The sequence below is a fragment of the Neolamprologus multifasciatus genome, chromosome 16 (assembly GCF_963576455.1).
Source record: "Neolamprologus multifasciatus chromosome 16, fNeoMul1.2, whole genome shotgun sequence".
Taxonomy (NCBI): Eukaryota; Metazoa; Chordata; class Actinopteri; order Cichliformes; family Cichlidae; genus Neolamprologus; species Neolamprologus multifasciatus.
Window position 1 is genome coordinate 3666013 of NC_140454.1, and position 12578 is coordinate 3678590.

The window sequence follows — 12578 nt, forward strand, 5'->3', positions numbered from 1 at the left end:
ATTTGCAAAAGTGCTTCGACGTTGTCGGTGATGTCTGTCACCCCACCAGCTCGATAGCTTGCCGGCCCAGAATTCATTGGACATAACTTCATTGCACATTCACATAACGATGGCGGCACAAAAAGATACACCGGGAGACGAATACGCTTTTAAATGTAAGTATATGAAAATCTGGTGGTACAAAAGTTAAATTTTATAGCGGTTATGTTGTTAGGGTAGTGAATTTGCATAGACTTGTAATATTTATTTAAACAATCTTCATAAAAAGTGTCCATAAACTAGCTTGTATGGTGGGTCCCGCGGTTTTTCATTGGCGCTTACATTTTTCCCAATCAACTTTTTTGTGATATGTTTAAAGGGACCAAAGAGCAAACGGCAAACTTCATCAAAACTAGAGGAGAAAATGATCACCTCTTCACCGGGGTAAAAAATTCAGCAACTGTGGGATGGAGGTACACGAATAAATCAATTTACACATCATATTCATCTGAGTACGGTTTCAATAACCCTCATTCTGTACAGAACCTGTGATGTCCAGACGATAAAATTCCTCTTGTGTTCTGCTGTGAAAACTTTTGGATTTAGGGATTATTATAGTTGTTATGGTTTTCTCTCTTCTCTTATTTTTTTGTGTGCGATCAGGACTATTCTCGAGAAGATGGGCCTGCAAGGGAAAGTCACCCCCTTGCAGGCCAAAAAGAAGTGGGATAACTTAAAGAAAAGATACAAAGTATGTGTGCTGTCAAGAAGATAATTTTTAAGAATGAAATTTAATAAATGTACATTTACTAAAAGTTGTATTGTTTATATTTGTCTGTCATTTCTGATTTCCTCTGCCTTTAGGATTGCAAGTGTCCAGGGTCAGGTGAGGGAGTCAGTGGGAAGCCCACTGCTGCTACTTGGCCCTGGTTTGGCCTCATGGATGAGGTGATGGGACAGAGGCCTTCCATTAGGCCCCCTGTCCTTATTTCCTCTCTCCCTGAGGACACTCCAGGGCCAAGTACAGCAGTGGGTGACCAAAGCGAGATGGAAGAGGAGACAGACGAGGAAGGAGGTCAGCCAGCAACAACGGGAAGGAAGAGGAGAAGGGAAAGAGGGGATGAGCTCCTTAGAGGACATGCAGTACCAAAGGGAGGCTGAGGAGAGGAGAGAACAGGAGAGCAGGGACAGGATGGACAGACTTTTTTCCATACTAGAAAAATTAGTTCCTAAATAACTTAAAAATATATTCAGATAATGTTCTTACTTTGTTCTATTTGTTATGTCATACTAAAAGTTTTTGATTAATGAAAATTAGTTCCCAAATTGGTTGTGCCTTCAGATATTCTTTTTTTTTAAATACATTTCTTACCTTTTTCTGTGTTATTTTAAGTTTTTCATTATGAATAAATTGATGAAAACAGATTTCACTGAACTCATTTTATTTACAGTTTTTAACATGTATGAACATAAACTTTGAAGAGTTTTAAATGGACATTTAAAGGTAAATAACAATAAAACAAGAATATTTCTAAAACATGAATTTTAGTCAGAGAAGGAAAAATATATACAAATATTTACAAATTTTCACACAGGATTAACCAAAGTGACCTGTTCCTGGACCGTTTTTTAAAAAAAATATACTTTGAAAGATCACACAAACAGAAAATCTCTGGCAGTGTTGCTGGATTTGCCGAAAGAAGATCAGACATGGATGGGGTGCTGCAACTGTGACCCGCGGTTTGTCTTTTCTGGTCAGAAAGTGGAGAATCGCACAGGGTGGTCTGCAAAGAGTTGTAGGATGCTTCCTCCCTCTGTCCACTGCATCGTCCATCCACAGGTTTGCAGGGCTGACTCAATCGACGGCTGCCACACCACTAAGAGGTTTTTCAGAAATATGCAAACCAGAGAAAGTGGATTCACTACTAGTATAATACATGTGACTCTGTAGCAGACAACAGTTTGAAAAAGTGGTATTAAAAAAGATGCTTAGATAAATGTTTACTTGCCTGTTAACAGTAGTCATGGTCTGGTGGTACATCCTCCAGGGCAGACACCTCGGCAGACAGCTGGTCCCGCCACAGAGCACCACTGACTGCCTCCAATCCAGCCTCCCCCTCATCATCCTCTGCTCCATCTTCCTCAGGTTCATCCTCAGGAGCCACAATGTCGCCAGCACTGAGGCAAATGTTGTGGAGGATGGCACATGCTGTTACTACTTGTAGTGATATACATATACACATTATTCTTTCATACACACACATATATATATATACACAATTAATTTGACATTGGGTGGTCACTTACATGAGGTACAAAGGTGTGGTGCACCTCCAGCGCTTGCAGGAAGATGGCCCTGAACCTGTTCTTCATCATCCCAAAAGCACGCTCTATTATGGAGCGTGCCCTGGAATGATGGCTGTTAAAGCGCTGGGCTCCCACACCTTGGCCTGGCCTCTTGTAGGGTGTGATGAGGGGGAGTGGACGCTGGAGGCATGGGTACCCTCCATCTGCGAGGATGAAATGCCCTGGAGGAGGGTAGACTGACTGTCTGTAGAGTGGGCTGTGGCGGAGCACCCTGGAATCATGCACCGACCCAGGCCAGCCCACGTACGTGTCGATGAAGCGGCCCCGATGGTCACAAACCGCCTGCAAGATGATTGATGGAAACAGCTTTCTGTTCCTATAGCACTGACCATCAGGGCCACTTGGACACTTGATGCGTATGTGGCAGCCGTCGATTGCACCCAGCGCTTTCATAAAGGCTCTGTGGCGTGCCAGCCCTGCAAACCCACGGGACACTACCTCCAGGTCCTAAGCCGTTTACTTCCGGCCTACCCGACCTCCTGAGGACCCGGCCCACGTAGACCGCGAAGGCCGGGTCCTCAGGAGGATGCAGCCCATGAATTTGGACACGACCCTTGTCTTCTATTGTCTGTCAGTTAAACTGCTGAATTTCATATTTGCTCTAAAAAAGCCGTCAAAGGCAGATTCCAGTGTAAACGCTGTTCCCACATGGAAAACTGGACTCATGCACCTCCTGCTGTCAGACATTCATTTCAGATATTTGAGGTTGTGCTGAAAATAATGATACCAAACAAGGCAAGAAAAACACATTTTAAAGGTGAAATATAGAGGTAAAATCAAAAGTAGTCAAAAACGGCCAATTATACCCTGGACCCCAGAGGGTTAAAGTCCACAGGGCTGGATAACAGAGTCAAAACTATGAAAATTGTGTTTTTGTCCAACAACTGGATTTAACTGTATGATCATAGTCAGTCTTTTGCTTGTGGCTGTGCATGCCTTCACAGTGGTTAGAAAAAGGAGTTCGGGCTTGTCAAAGAAGGTTCGACGATGAGAGAAGATTCTGAAATGAGAATTGCAAATTATTTATTTATAAGTTCAGTTTCTGTGGTTAATGTCAAAAGGGTAATTAAACTCCCACAGCCGAATATGTGTACAGTTAAAACATGCAAGCCACTGCAAAATGTAGCTAAACGTATTAAACATAAGCTCACTGCTCTCCAACATCAACAACACACAGTCTGAGAGTCATGCTGCTTTTTCCTCTCGTGGTCAGGGTTTACTTCCTTGAATGCTTTGTTGCCCTCTTTGACCAACCCCATCATAATCAGTATGACCCGGCACATCTCAGATTCTAAGCCCAAAACACAAACACCACCCAAGGCATTATTATATTCCTCTGTGAATACACACACACACACACACACACACACAAGCACCCTCAAATCGATGCACGCGGGAAATGTGCACACATTTCCCCAGCAACTGTCAAGGGCTACTCTCTTCTCTCTTGTTCTGCCTCCTCTAATATCTTTTCAGCCGGTTGTATCTGAACCCACTGGAATCACGTAATAACAGCTTGTCAAGGCTTTTTGTGCTGAGGAACATTTGCATATTCAAATGCGTTGAGGAGTGAAGCTTGCCATGGCTGATTCGCTAATGTGCATATTCACACAGTGGATTTGTGTACATGCTCTGCACTGCTAATGGTCACATCAGGCTCATTGTTTCTTGCTTTGTGTTCCTTGGATTTTCACAATAAAACAAAACGCAGAGCACTTGCTTGTATTTGTGTGCCCCCACCTGCATATTTATTGTGTTTGTGCATGTGTGAATTCCCTCATAGCCATGCACACACACATTTCTGATTTACAGCATGTTTACTCCCTACCAAGAGACACTATCGGCCTACAAATAAAAGATAATGGAGGCCAAGTAAACACTGAGTGCTCTGAGACCATTCCAGCTCTGCAACTTTATCACATCCACACACACAGATGTAGAGATTTCCTTTAAGGGCGTCTCGAATCACAGCAGTCTTGCAGACACTTCCAGTTTTATTTGCAGTTTTAAGGTTTGCAGATAATCGTCTCTGAGTTTCTGCTGCTTTTCGACACAGCGGCGCTAAGTGGAATTTCATTTGCAGCATTAGAATCATTCAAAAATTACATTTAAAAACTCATCAGTAACAATGCTCAAAACAAGTCAGTCATCACTACAATTTTCTCTAAAAGTGCCATTTTGGTGCAGAATGACAAGCTGCTTTTGAGGTTTATAAATTTATCTGATATGTAAATATAACATTGCTCAAACATATACACCAGATTCCTTTGATTTCTTTTCATTGTAGGGAAACAGAAACTTTCTACATGCCTACTAGGTAATTAGGAATGTTGTCAATATATGTGTCTGAAATAACAGATACGCCTATGCAGTGTTGGGGAGTAACGGAATACATGTACGGCCGTTACGTATTTAAAATACAAAATATGAGTAACTGTATTCCGTTACAGTTACCGTTTAAAAAGGTGGTATTTAGAATACAGTTACTTTGTTGAAATAAATGGATTACACGGCGGTACTTCCCTGTTTCATATTGTGGCGGGTCAGGACTGTTTGGGTTTTGTTTGACAGCTACGTTCTGTTGCTCCAGGCGGCAGCGTTACGGTTGCCATGGTTACAGGGTGACGCTCTCTCTGCGTGTTTCCTGGGTGAGAGAGGCCTTTTGTTGTGTTGTGCTAAGCTAATAGGCAGAATGCTACAGGTATAGCTCTAAAGAATGTAGCATCATGGGCAGTGTAGTCCGTGCTGCAGGGAGAATGGACTGCCATACACGTTATGTGTCTGTGAGCGAGGGAGGGAGAAAAAGGAAAAGTACGAGCTGTCATCGAGCAAAAACGGGAGCTGGAAGCATGTAAATATAATAATAACCACTGCAGCCAAGAAGAGAGCCTGACGAGCCCAGTTGTAAGTAAGCTATTAAGACTCGACTGTACACCGTGTTCGTGTTTTCCTCTGAAACAATAAGTTCTGTTGGAGCAGCCTTTCAATGCCTCTCTCTGTCTCTCGCTAGCAAAGTTGACCCAGACAACAAAGTAAAGCTATTTTTCGGCTACGAGCCGACACAGAACCCACCGTATTAGTCAGAGGTCCCTTTACTACGGTTCGGAGCCGCGGACCTTCAGTAACAGTAATAAATCACAGCAATAGTACATTCATGTAGTTGTAAACAGCATGATAATATATTAAGTAATCCAAAGTATTCCGTTATGTTACTCTCATTGAGTAACGTAACGGAATACTTTACAAAATACATTTTGGGGCATGTAATCTGTAATCTGTAATGGAATACATTTTAAAAGTAACCTTCCCAACACTGCGCCTGTTTTTTTAGTTTGGACTTGTGGTCATCCAAGAGGGGACATTTGGTGATTTACAAGGCAAAATCTACTGTTCCAGGCTATAGAATCATTATAACTTGCTTATGGTTACGTTGGTTGTCTCATGCAGCAAAGGTGACATCACCACAGCCTCACCACTTTTTATAACTAGTGCTTGAGGGTACACCAGACCTGCCACAGTAACTTCCTGGTGAACAGCAAAGCAAAACTTACCATTGTGTTGCTACAGTCAAGTTAAAGGAAACCTATATTGTGAGAGACCTGTTACCATCGCACCTAACAGGCCGACTCATATGGCTTACTGGAAAAAGAACCCACACTTAGCATTTCTGCCGACTTCATAACAAAGTGCAGCCTGTAGAGTTTCTTTCCAAAAGGTGAAACGTGCAGCTTGTGTGGTTGTTTTTGCCTGCTCTCTATGTATCTGTGCAATTTTGACATTGTTTGACGAGGTCATATTTATCTAGTGAAGGAAAAAGGAAAATCTTGTGACTCTTGCATATGGTCATATAGCATGAAATCCATAACACGTAGTTGTAATCTTTGCCTCTTTATATATTCCTGCCATAAATCTCCATATTCTTTGGCCCTGTCGTGTATGAAAGGCGTGTGATTCAAACTGGACTTATTGTGTTGCAGGAGTCCAGTGTGTTGCTGTAACCCTCACGGTCCAGCAGCTAGCGTATTAGTAATGGTCTGTCATGTCTTTGGAAGCTGCTTTAAACGGACTTGTCAATGTGAAAACACAAAAGCATCTATATTGCTTAGGGCTGAGCTATGGAAAGCAATGAGCCTTTCATAAACCCAATTGCTCTCCTAGCGTTGGGTCGTCTCACACACACACACACACGTTAATGACAATTTCAATACCTTCATTAGCAAGGCCACACATATACGCACACAGTTCATGTCTCCTCACTGTATTAACCGTTAATTTCCGAGATACTAACTAACCCAAAACTGAACTTAAACAGGTCTACTTGAAAATATAATGCTTTATATCACATGTACACAGGACCCTGCTTTTTGTCCTGGGAATGGAGGCAAGTCCCCACAAAGCACCTGCTGTTAATCATGTCCCCACAACGTGGTGAATACAAGCAGAAACACACACACACACATTGAAAGTGTGTACAATAGACCCTGTTCTAATATTTCCACCCTAATTGTAATGGGTGGTGTGACTCGTGGCTGTTTAGAGCTATTGACTTGAGCTAAAGACACACTGTTTGTTTGAGTCATCATTAACACAGCCTTCAATAAGAGTCACAGGCAGCAAGCGTAACACTGATTAGTGTGTGGGTGTGTGTAGAGAGTGTTTAAGTAACAGGATGAAAGAACACAATGACCGTGTTCCTGTATGCACTTAAAGCACACATGGGCATGTCTGTCTGTGGTTGTATCTAAAAGCTGCAAAATGTAAAAAATGCAACAAAAAAAACTTAATTTTATGTCATTTTGTGTCAAACAAGTTTCTGAATTTCCTTTTCAATCTAAGATAACAGAGAGCAGGAAAAGGTTAAACTCTGCTTCCTTTATCCATTGTGCACAAGTGTGCATTAGTGCCATTTTCTGATAAAAGGGAGGATAAAAGATAAAGAGGGGGTATTTAAAAAACGCATCTTCAAGAATAAAAGAGCCCCTTCGACAGCAGCCCACCCAGACGCTGTTACTGGACAGACTGCAGAATTGCAAGGTCAATGCCAGTGCCGCATACTTGTCTTATGATTAGAACAGTACATGCATTTCACATATGTACACTGAATTTAAAATGAGATAATACCATTTTGGTGCATTTGGTGGATGGGAAGTGGTGTATTGGATTACACGAACAAGCTCCTCAGAAACTGATCAATATCAAAGTGGTTTTACAAGGAAGACCTTGACCTACATTGATCCAGGGACATTTTTATCAGGTTCCACTAACAATGCATTAATGTTTTAGCATTATTAAATTCTCTGTGTAAAGTACCAAGCCAACACTTGACACTATCTGTGTTATGATGTTCATCATAAAAAGATCAACAACCCCATTAAAACACAAATAATGCCCATTACTTTGTAGCTTTACACACAATGACTCATTCACAAGTCTCAAGCTGTCCAGCGAGATGCAGATAGTAAATCAGCCACAACTTCTCCTCCCTTCTATCTAGTTAGCTAGAACATTTGATTGGTGCTGACTGATATTGCTAACACCACTGATATTGATTATAATGTACACTGCTTTGAACAAATCTGGAGCCACATCTCATTTCTTTATACTTCACAAGGAGCATGAGCAATAGGTGGAGCAACTTTTTGAAATGTGTGAACATTCGTGGAAATTCAATAGAGAAGAGAACAGCAGAGTTTGTGCTATTCTACTGAGCTTGAAAGTTGTGATCTCCTTTATTCTTCAACACAAGCCGAACTCTCAGTCTGTGAAGCTGGATTTAAGACCATGTTTTTTGTGATGTACTGATGTATGTCAGGATTCCTGATTTTGCTTTGGTAAGAAACTTAGTGATGTATGTGATGTGATGCACATGTCCTGACCTGTTATGTTGGAAACTGGTTGGATGAGCTTGGGGGGGGAAATTGCATAAAATAGAGCTGATTGCATCTTAGGGACATCTGCTATGCCAGCTGATTGCACTGCTTGTTCTTTACACCTGGAAGGAGAAATCCCCATGTCAACACAGACTTTAGCTTGTGCAGCTAGCGAACAATGAAGAACCACTTACTGCATAAGAGAGAGAGAGTAAAAGTAAAAAGTTTCCTTCTTTTCCACCGAGTTTGTTGTTGTTTCTGTTGCTAGCTAGCTAACATAACCTAATCTAAGACTATTATCAGCACCCAACAACCAACCAAATGACATCACGTTCTGGGGTGATCGTGGCTCAAGAGTTGGGCATTCGCCTTGTAATCGGAAGGTTGCTGGTTCGAGCCCTGGCTCCGACAGTCTCGGTCGTTGTGTCCTTGGGCAAGACACTTCACCTGTTGCCTACTGGTGGTGGTCAGGGGCCCAGTGGCACCAGTGTCCGGCAGCCTCACCTCTGTCAGTGTGCCCCAGGGTGGCTGTGGCTACAATGTAGCTGCCATCACCAGTGTGACTGGATGAGTAAAGTGCTTTGGGCAAAATAGTTTTTAGAGCATGTTTAGCACTGACTTTAAAGACTTATTTTTTAACTTTTGTACTATTTATTACACACTATATTTTAACTGCACTGATCCGAGCGCTGCATTTGGTATGGTGGATCATGGTGTTCTAGTGTCAAGACTGGAGACCTGTGTGGGTATTAAAGGAACTGTCCTTGAATGGTTTAGATCTTATTTAACTGACAGAAGCTTTTCTGTCATGCTCAGTGGCTCTTCATCCACCCCCATACATGTGGGGTCCCTCAGGGATCTATCCTTGGCCCAGTAATTTTTTCCCTTTACATGCTCCCATTATGCTTTTCAGAAAAAATGGAATCTCATGTCACTGTTATGCCGATGATTCTCAAATTTACTTTCCTCTTAAAAATAATTCTACAGACTCTCTAAAAGTTTTGCTAGACTGCCTTGATGAAATGAAATCATCGTTTGCACTGAATTATCTGAATGTAAACGATCAAAAACTGAGATTGTACTATTTGGACCTTCTGACATTGGTTTTTCTCTTAAGTGTGACCTTGTCCTTCTGGAACGTCCAGAACTGCTGTTGCAAAAAATCTGAGATGTTGCAAGAGAGCAGTTTTTCATTAGAGAAACAAATAAATTCTGTTGTAAAAGCCAGCTTCTTCCAGCTCTGTGCCCTTGCAAAAACTAAGATCATTTTGTCATCTGCTGACTTTGAGAAAGTGATTCATGCATTCATTTCATCCAGGCTTGATTACTGTAATAGTCTTTATTTTGGTATCAGCCAGGCTCTGTTCTCTAATCTTAGGCTTGTTCAGAATGCTGCAGTCCAACAGGCACACGTAAACACGACTTGGCTCATTTACACTGGCTTCCAGTACGTTCTAGAACTGATTTTAAGATTTCATTGCTTGTTTTTAAGCTCCATCATACCTCTCTGATCTTTTAATTAAAAATACTCCAATTGGAGCTCTCAGGTCAGCTGATAAGATGTTTCTGACTCTCCCTAGAAGCAGACTTAAATGCAGAGTAGACCTTTGTGAACTTTGGAACAGTCTGCCTCTTCATATTAGGACGTCAACAAAAGATGACGTGGACGTTTCTACAGCACATGAACAGTATCTGAAAGTCAAGTTCTTAAGAAACAGGAAAAGACCTGACACAGGACCTGAGAGATGCATCCGGAGCTTCATCTGATCCATGTACGGAAATGGTTTCAGTGGGCGATCAAGCAATTGTGCAAACTCTCTTCATGCCTTAAATACTGTGTTTCCATGTATGTTTGCACATTCTATAAATTGTTGAACCCATTTCCTATTTTTCTAGAAAAATATAAAGAACAGATTTGTTTTTATTAATTCATGTAATTATTTAATTTTTCCAACACTTGACATCTTTAAAACCCATCTGAAAACTCATCTTTACACAATAGCTTTTAATGGTAAATGAGTTTTTGTTTTGTTCTTTGTGTGTGTTTGTTCTACTTTTCACTTTTTTTGGTCAACCTGTGTCGTTTTTAAATGTGCTTTTAAATAAATTAAAACAGTTTTTAATATACATCAACACTTAGGTGGTTCAATTGATGGGCCGGATGCATCTTTGAGGTCCTGTGTCAGGTCTTTGCAGGACTTTTCCTATTTCCTAAGATCATACACAGAACACAAGACTTTCTAGCATTTCATTCACTGTAGATAGTTGCAGGAATGTGCCAGGTGTTCAGATAATAACTTGCTTTGTTAGTGCAAAAATACTATTTTATGTATTATCTTTGGTATCTTTGCAGATTCAGCTGGAGAAATTATGCATGATGTACTTTTGTTTTCTGTTATGTACACACACAACACTGGTTCATCACTTGAGTTTGGTGCCTTTTTAATGCCTATATGATTCGTATGTCAATGCAAGCTGGCAAAACTACATCTCAAAGGCATTCGAGTCTGTTTTGTAGCAGTGTTGTTGTACAAAAACCTTTGTAATTTAAAAAAATTGGTGTAAAACTGGTATTAGTTACGGAGTAATCCAGCATTCACCCAAAATTTTAAATTGTCAAGTCAATTAAATTTGTATAAATTTGGATCAAGGTAAATAGCAAACAACAAAAACAATCCCATCTCATATTTGATGGAGCAGAAATGCAAAGAAAACTCTGGAAAAGCAACACAGGGAGGGTCCTGTCCTAGCACACGCAATGCAACAGATGGTTTCAAATTCATAATAAAAAAATACTTCTGACTATATCCATGCGATATGCTCATACCTTTGACTGTAAAACCAAACGATAACACACCTATCACCTAATTTCTTCCAACATTTTTTACTTCTGGATCTCTCGTATCCTGAAATAACTCCCAGCCTACGTTGCATAATCTCCAATGCCTTCCTGTTCTCTGTGTCCTCGCTGGCTGTTTTCTGCCCCACGAAACTCCAACACCGTGATCTTTCTTTCAGCCTCTTTGCTTCCTCCATAATTATTCTTTTCCCTCTCCATGTCCCAGTTCCTTCTCCATTGCTCTGCTTTCCTTTCCCTCCATCGCTCTCCCTCCCTCTCTCTCTACCCCCCTCTCTGTCGCCTCAGGAAGAATTCAGCACCAACTGACAGTCTGATTTAGTTCCAATACCAACCTCCCATCTCTCTTTCTCTCTCTGTCTCCCCCTCTCTATTTCTCTCTAGAGAGAGGGTGCTGCACATAAATCTCTGCTGTATCCATCTATTACCTTCTACAGTCGAGCCCTGACCTAATTCCTCCCCATCTCCAATGTGTCAGTAGGTCCACAATATAGTGGCCGTACGATAGTCTCTCGCTCTCCCTGCCTAATCCAGGCTAGGTCTCTTCTGTGTTTTATGGTTAATAATTCTACTAACACTATCTCATATTACCTCATACCACTAATGTAATAAGACAAATTGCCCATATATATTTCACTTTACTCCCTAATCACCATTTCTTTCTCTGGTGGTATGTGTGTGTGTGTGTGTGTGTGTGTGTGTGTGTGTGTGTGTGTGTGTGTGTGTGTGTGTGTCTAAGATGATAGCTCTTTCAAGAATCTATCTCTGTCATCCTTACTGAAAATTATTGCATCAGTGCTATAGTCTAGCAGCATGATAAAAGGGACAACTTCAGCCATTTTTAAAAGGCTATTATCATTCCTAGCAAGATCGAGATTTATTAAACTTGCCTGCCGTCCTTCGGGTCTAAAGCCAAATTTACCTCCAGCGTTAGCCACTGGTACAAATCTATTTCCACCACAGAATCACCAGCACAGTCATATATTATTATATCGAGACAGGGGGCATTGTTGGAACCTTGAGTCCCCCCAAAACAGCTCACTCTCTGCCCCAGCATAGTAAATATTGTCTGCCCTGGAGGTCCAGTGCTGGAGTCAGGCCTTTTACTTGCCCATTTTACCCTTCTGTATAAAGGTGCTGATGAAGTGCAACTGATGATAGCTGTGCTCTCTTGTGAGGACTTTTATTGTACTTTTGAGACCTGCAGATTCATGTCTAGTTAATTGGACTACTTAGTTAATTAACAAGTAGCCAACAATTAATGAAAGGAGCCTGGTGGCTTGGAAGTTAGCAATGTTTCAATAACAGGATAAACACACGCAGGTCAGGTGAAGATTGTTCAGTTGTCTGCAGGATATCACTGACAAAAAGGCTGAAAGGGCAACGCTTACAAGGCCATGCAACCTTAAAATCACAGCTTCCTATTTTTATGCACAGAAGATCTAACATGTTCATTATTGAGCTTTATTGCTGCTGTTATTTGTGTACAGAGCTGTTTCGTGTCT

At 41.2% G+C, this 12578-nt stretch overlaps 1 pseudogene across 1 annotated transcript; it reads left to right on the forward strand.

Annotated features, from left to right (window-relative positions):
• The first annotated feature begins 284 nt into the window (after positions 1-284).
• On the forward strand, positions 285-1652 carry LOC146500026 (uncharacterized; annotated as a pseudogene). The gene is made up of 3 exons (XR_014869961.1): positions 285-452; positions 643-730; positions 844-1652. The product of XR_014869961.1 is annotated as an uncharacterized LOC146500026 (transcript).
• Positions 1653-12578: the final 10926 nt, after the last annotated feature.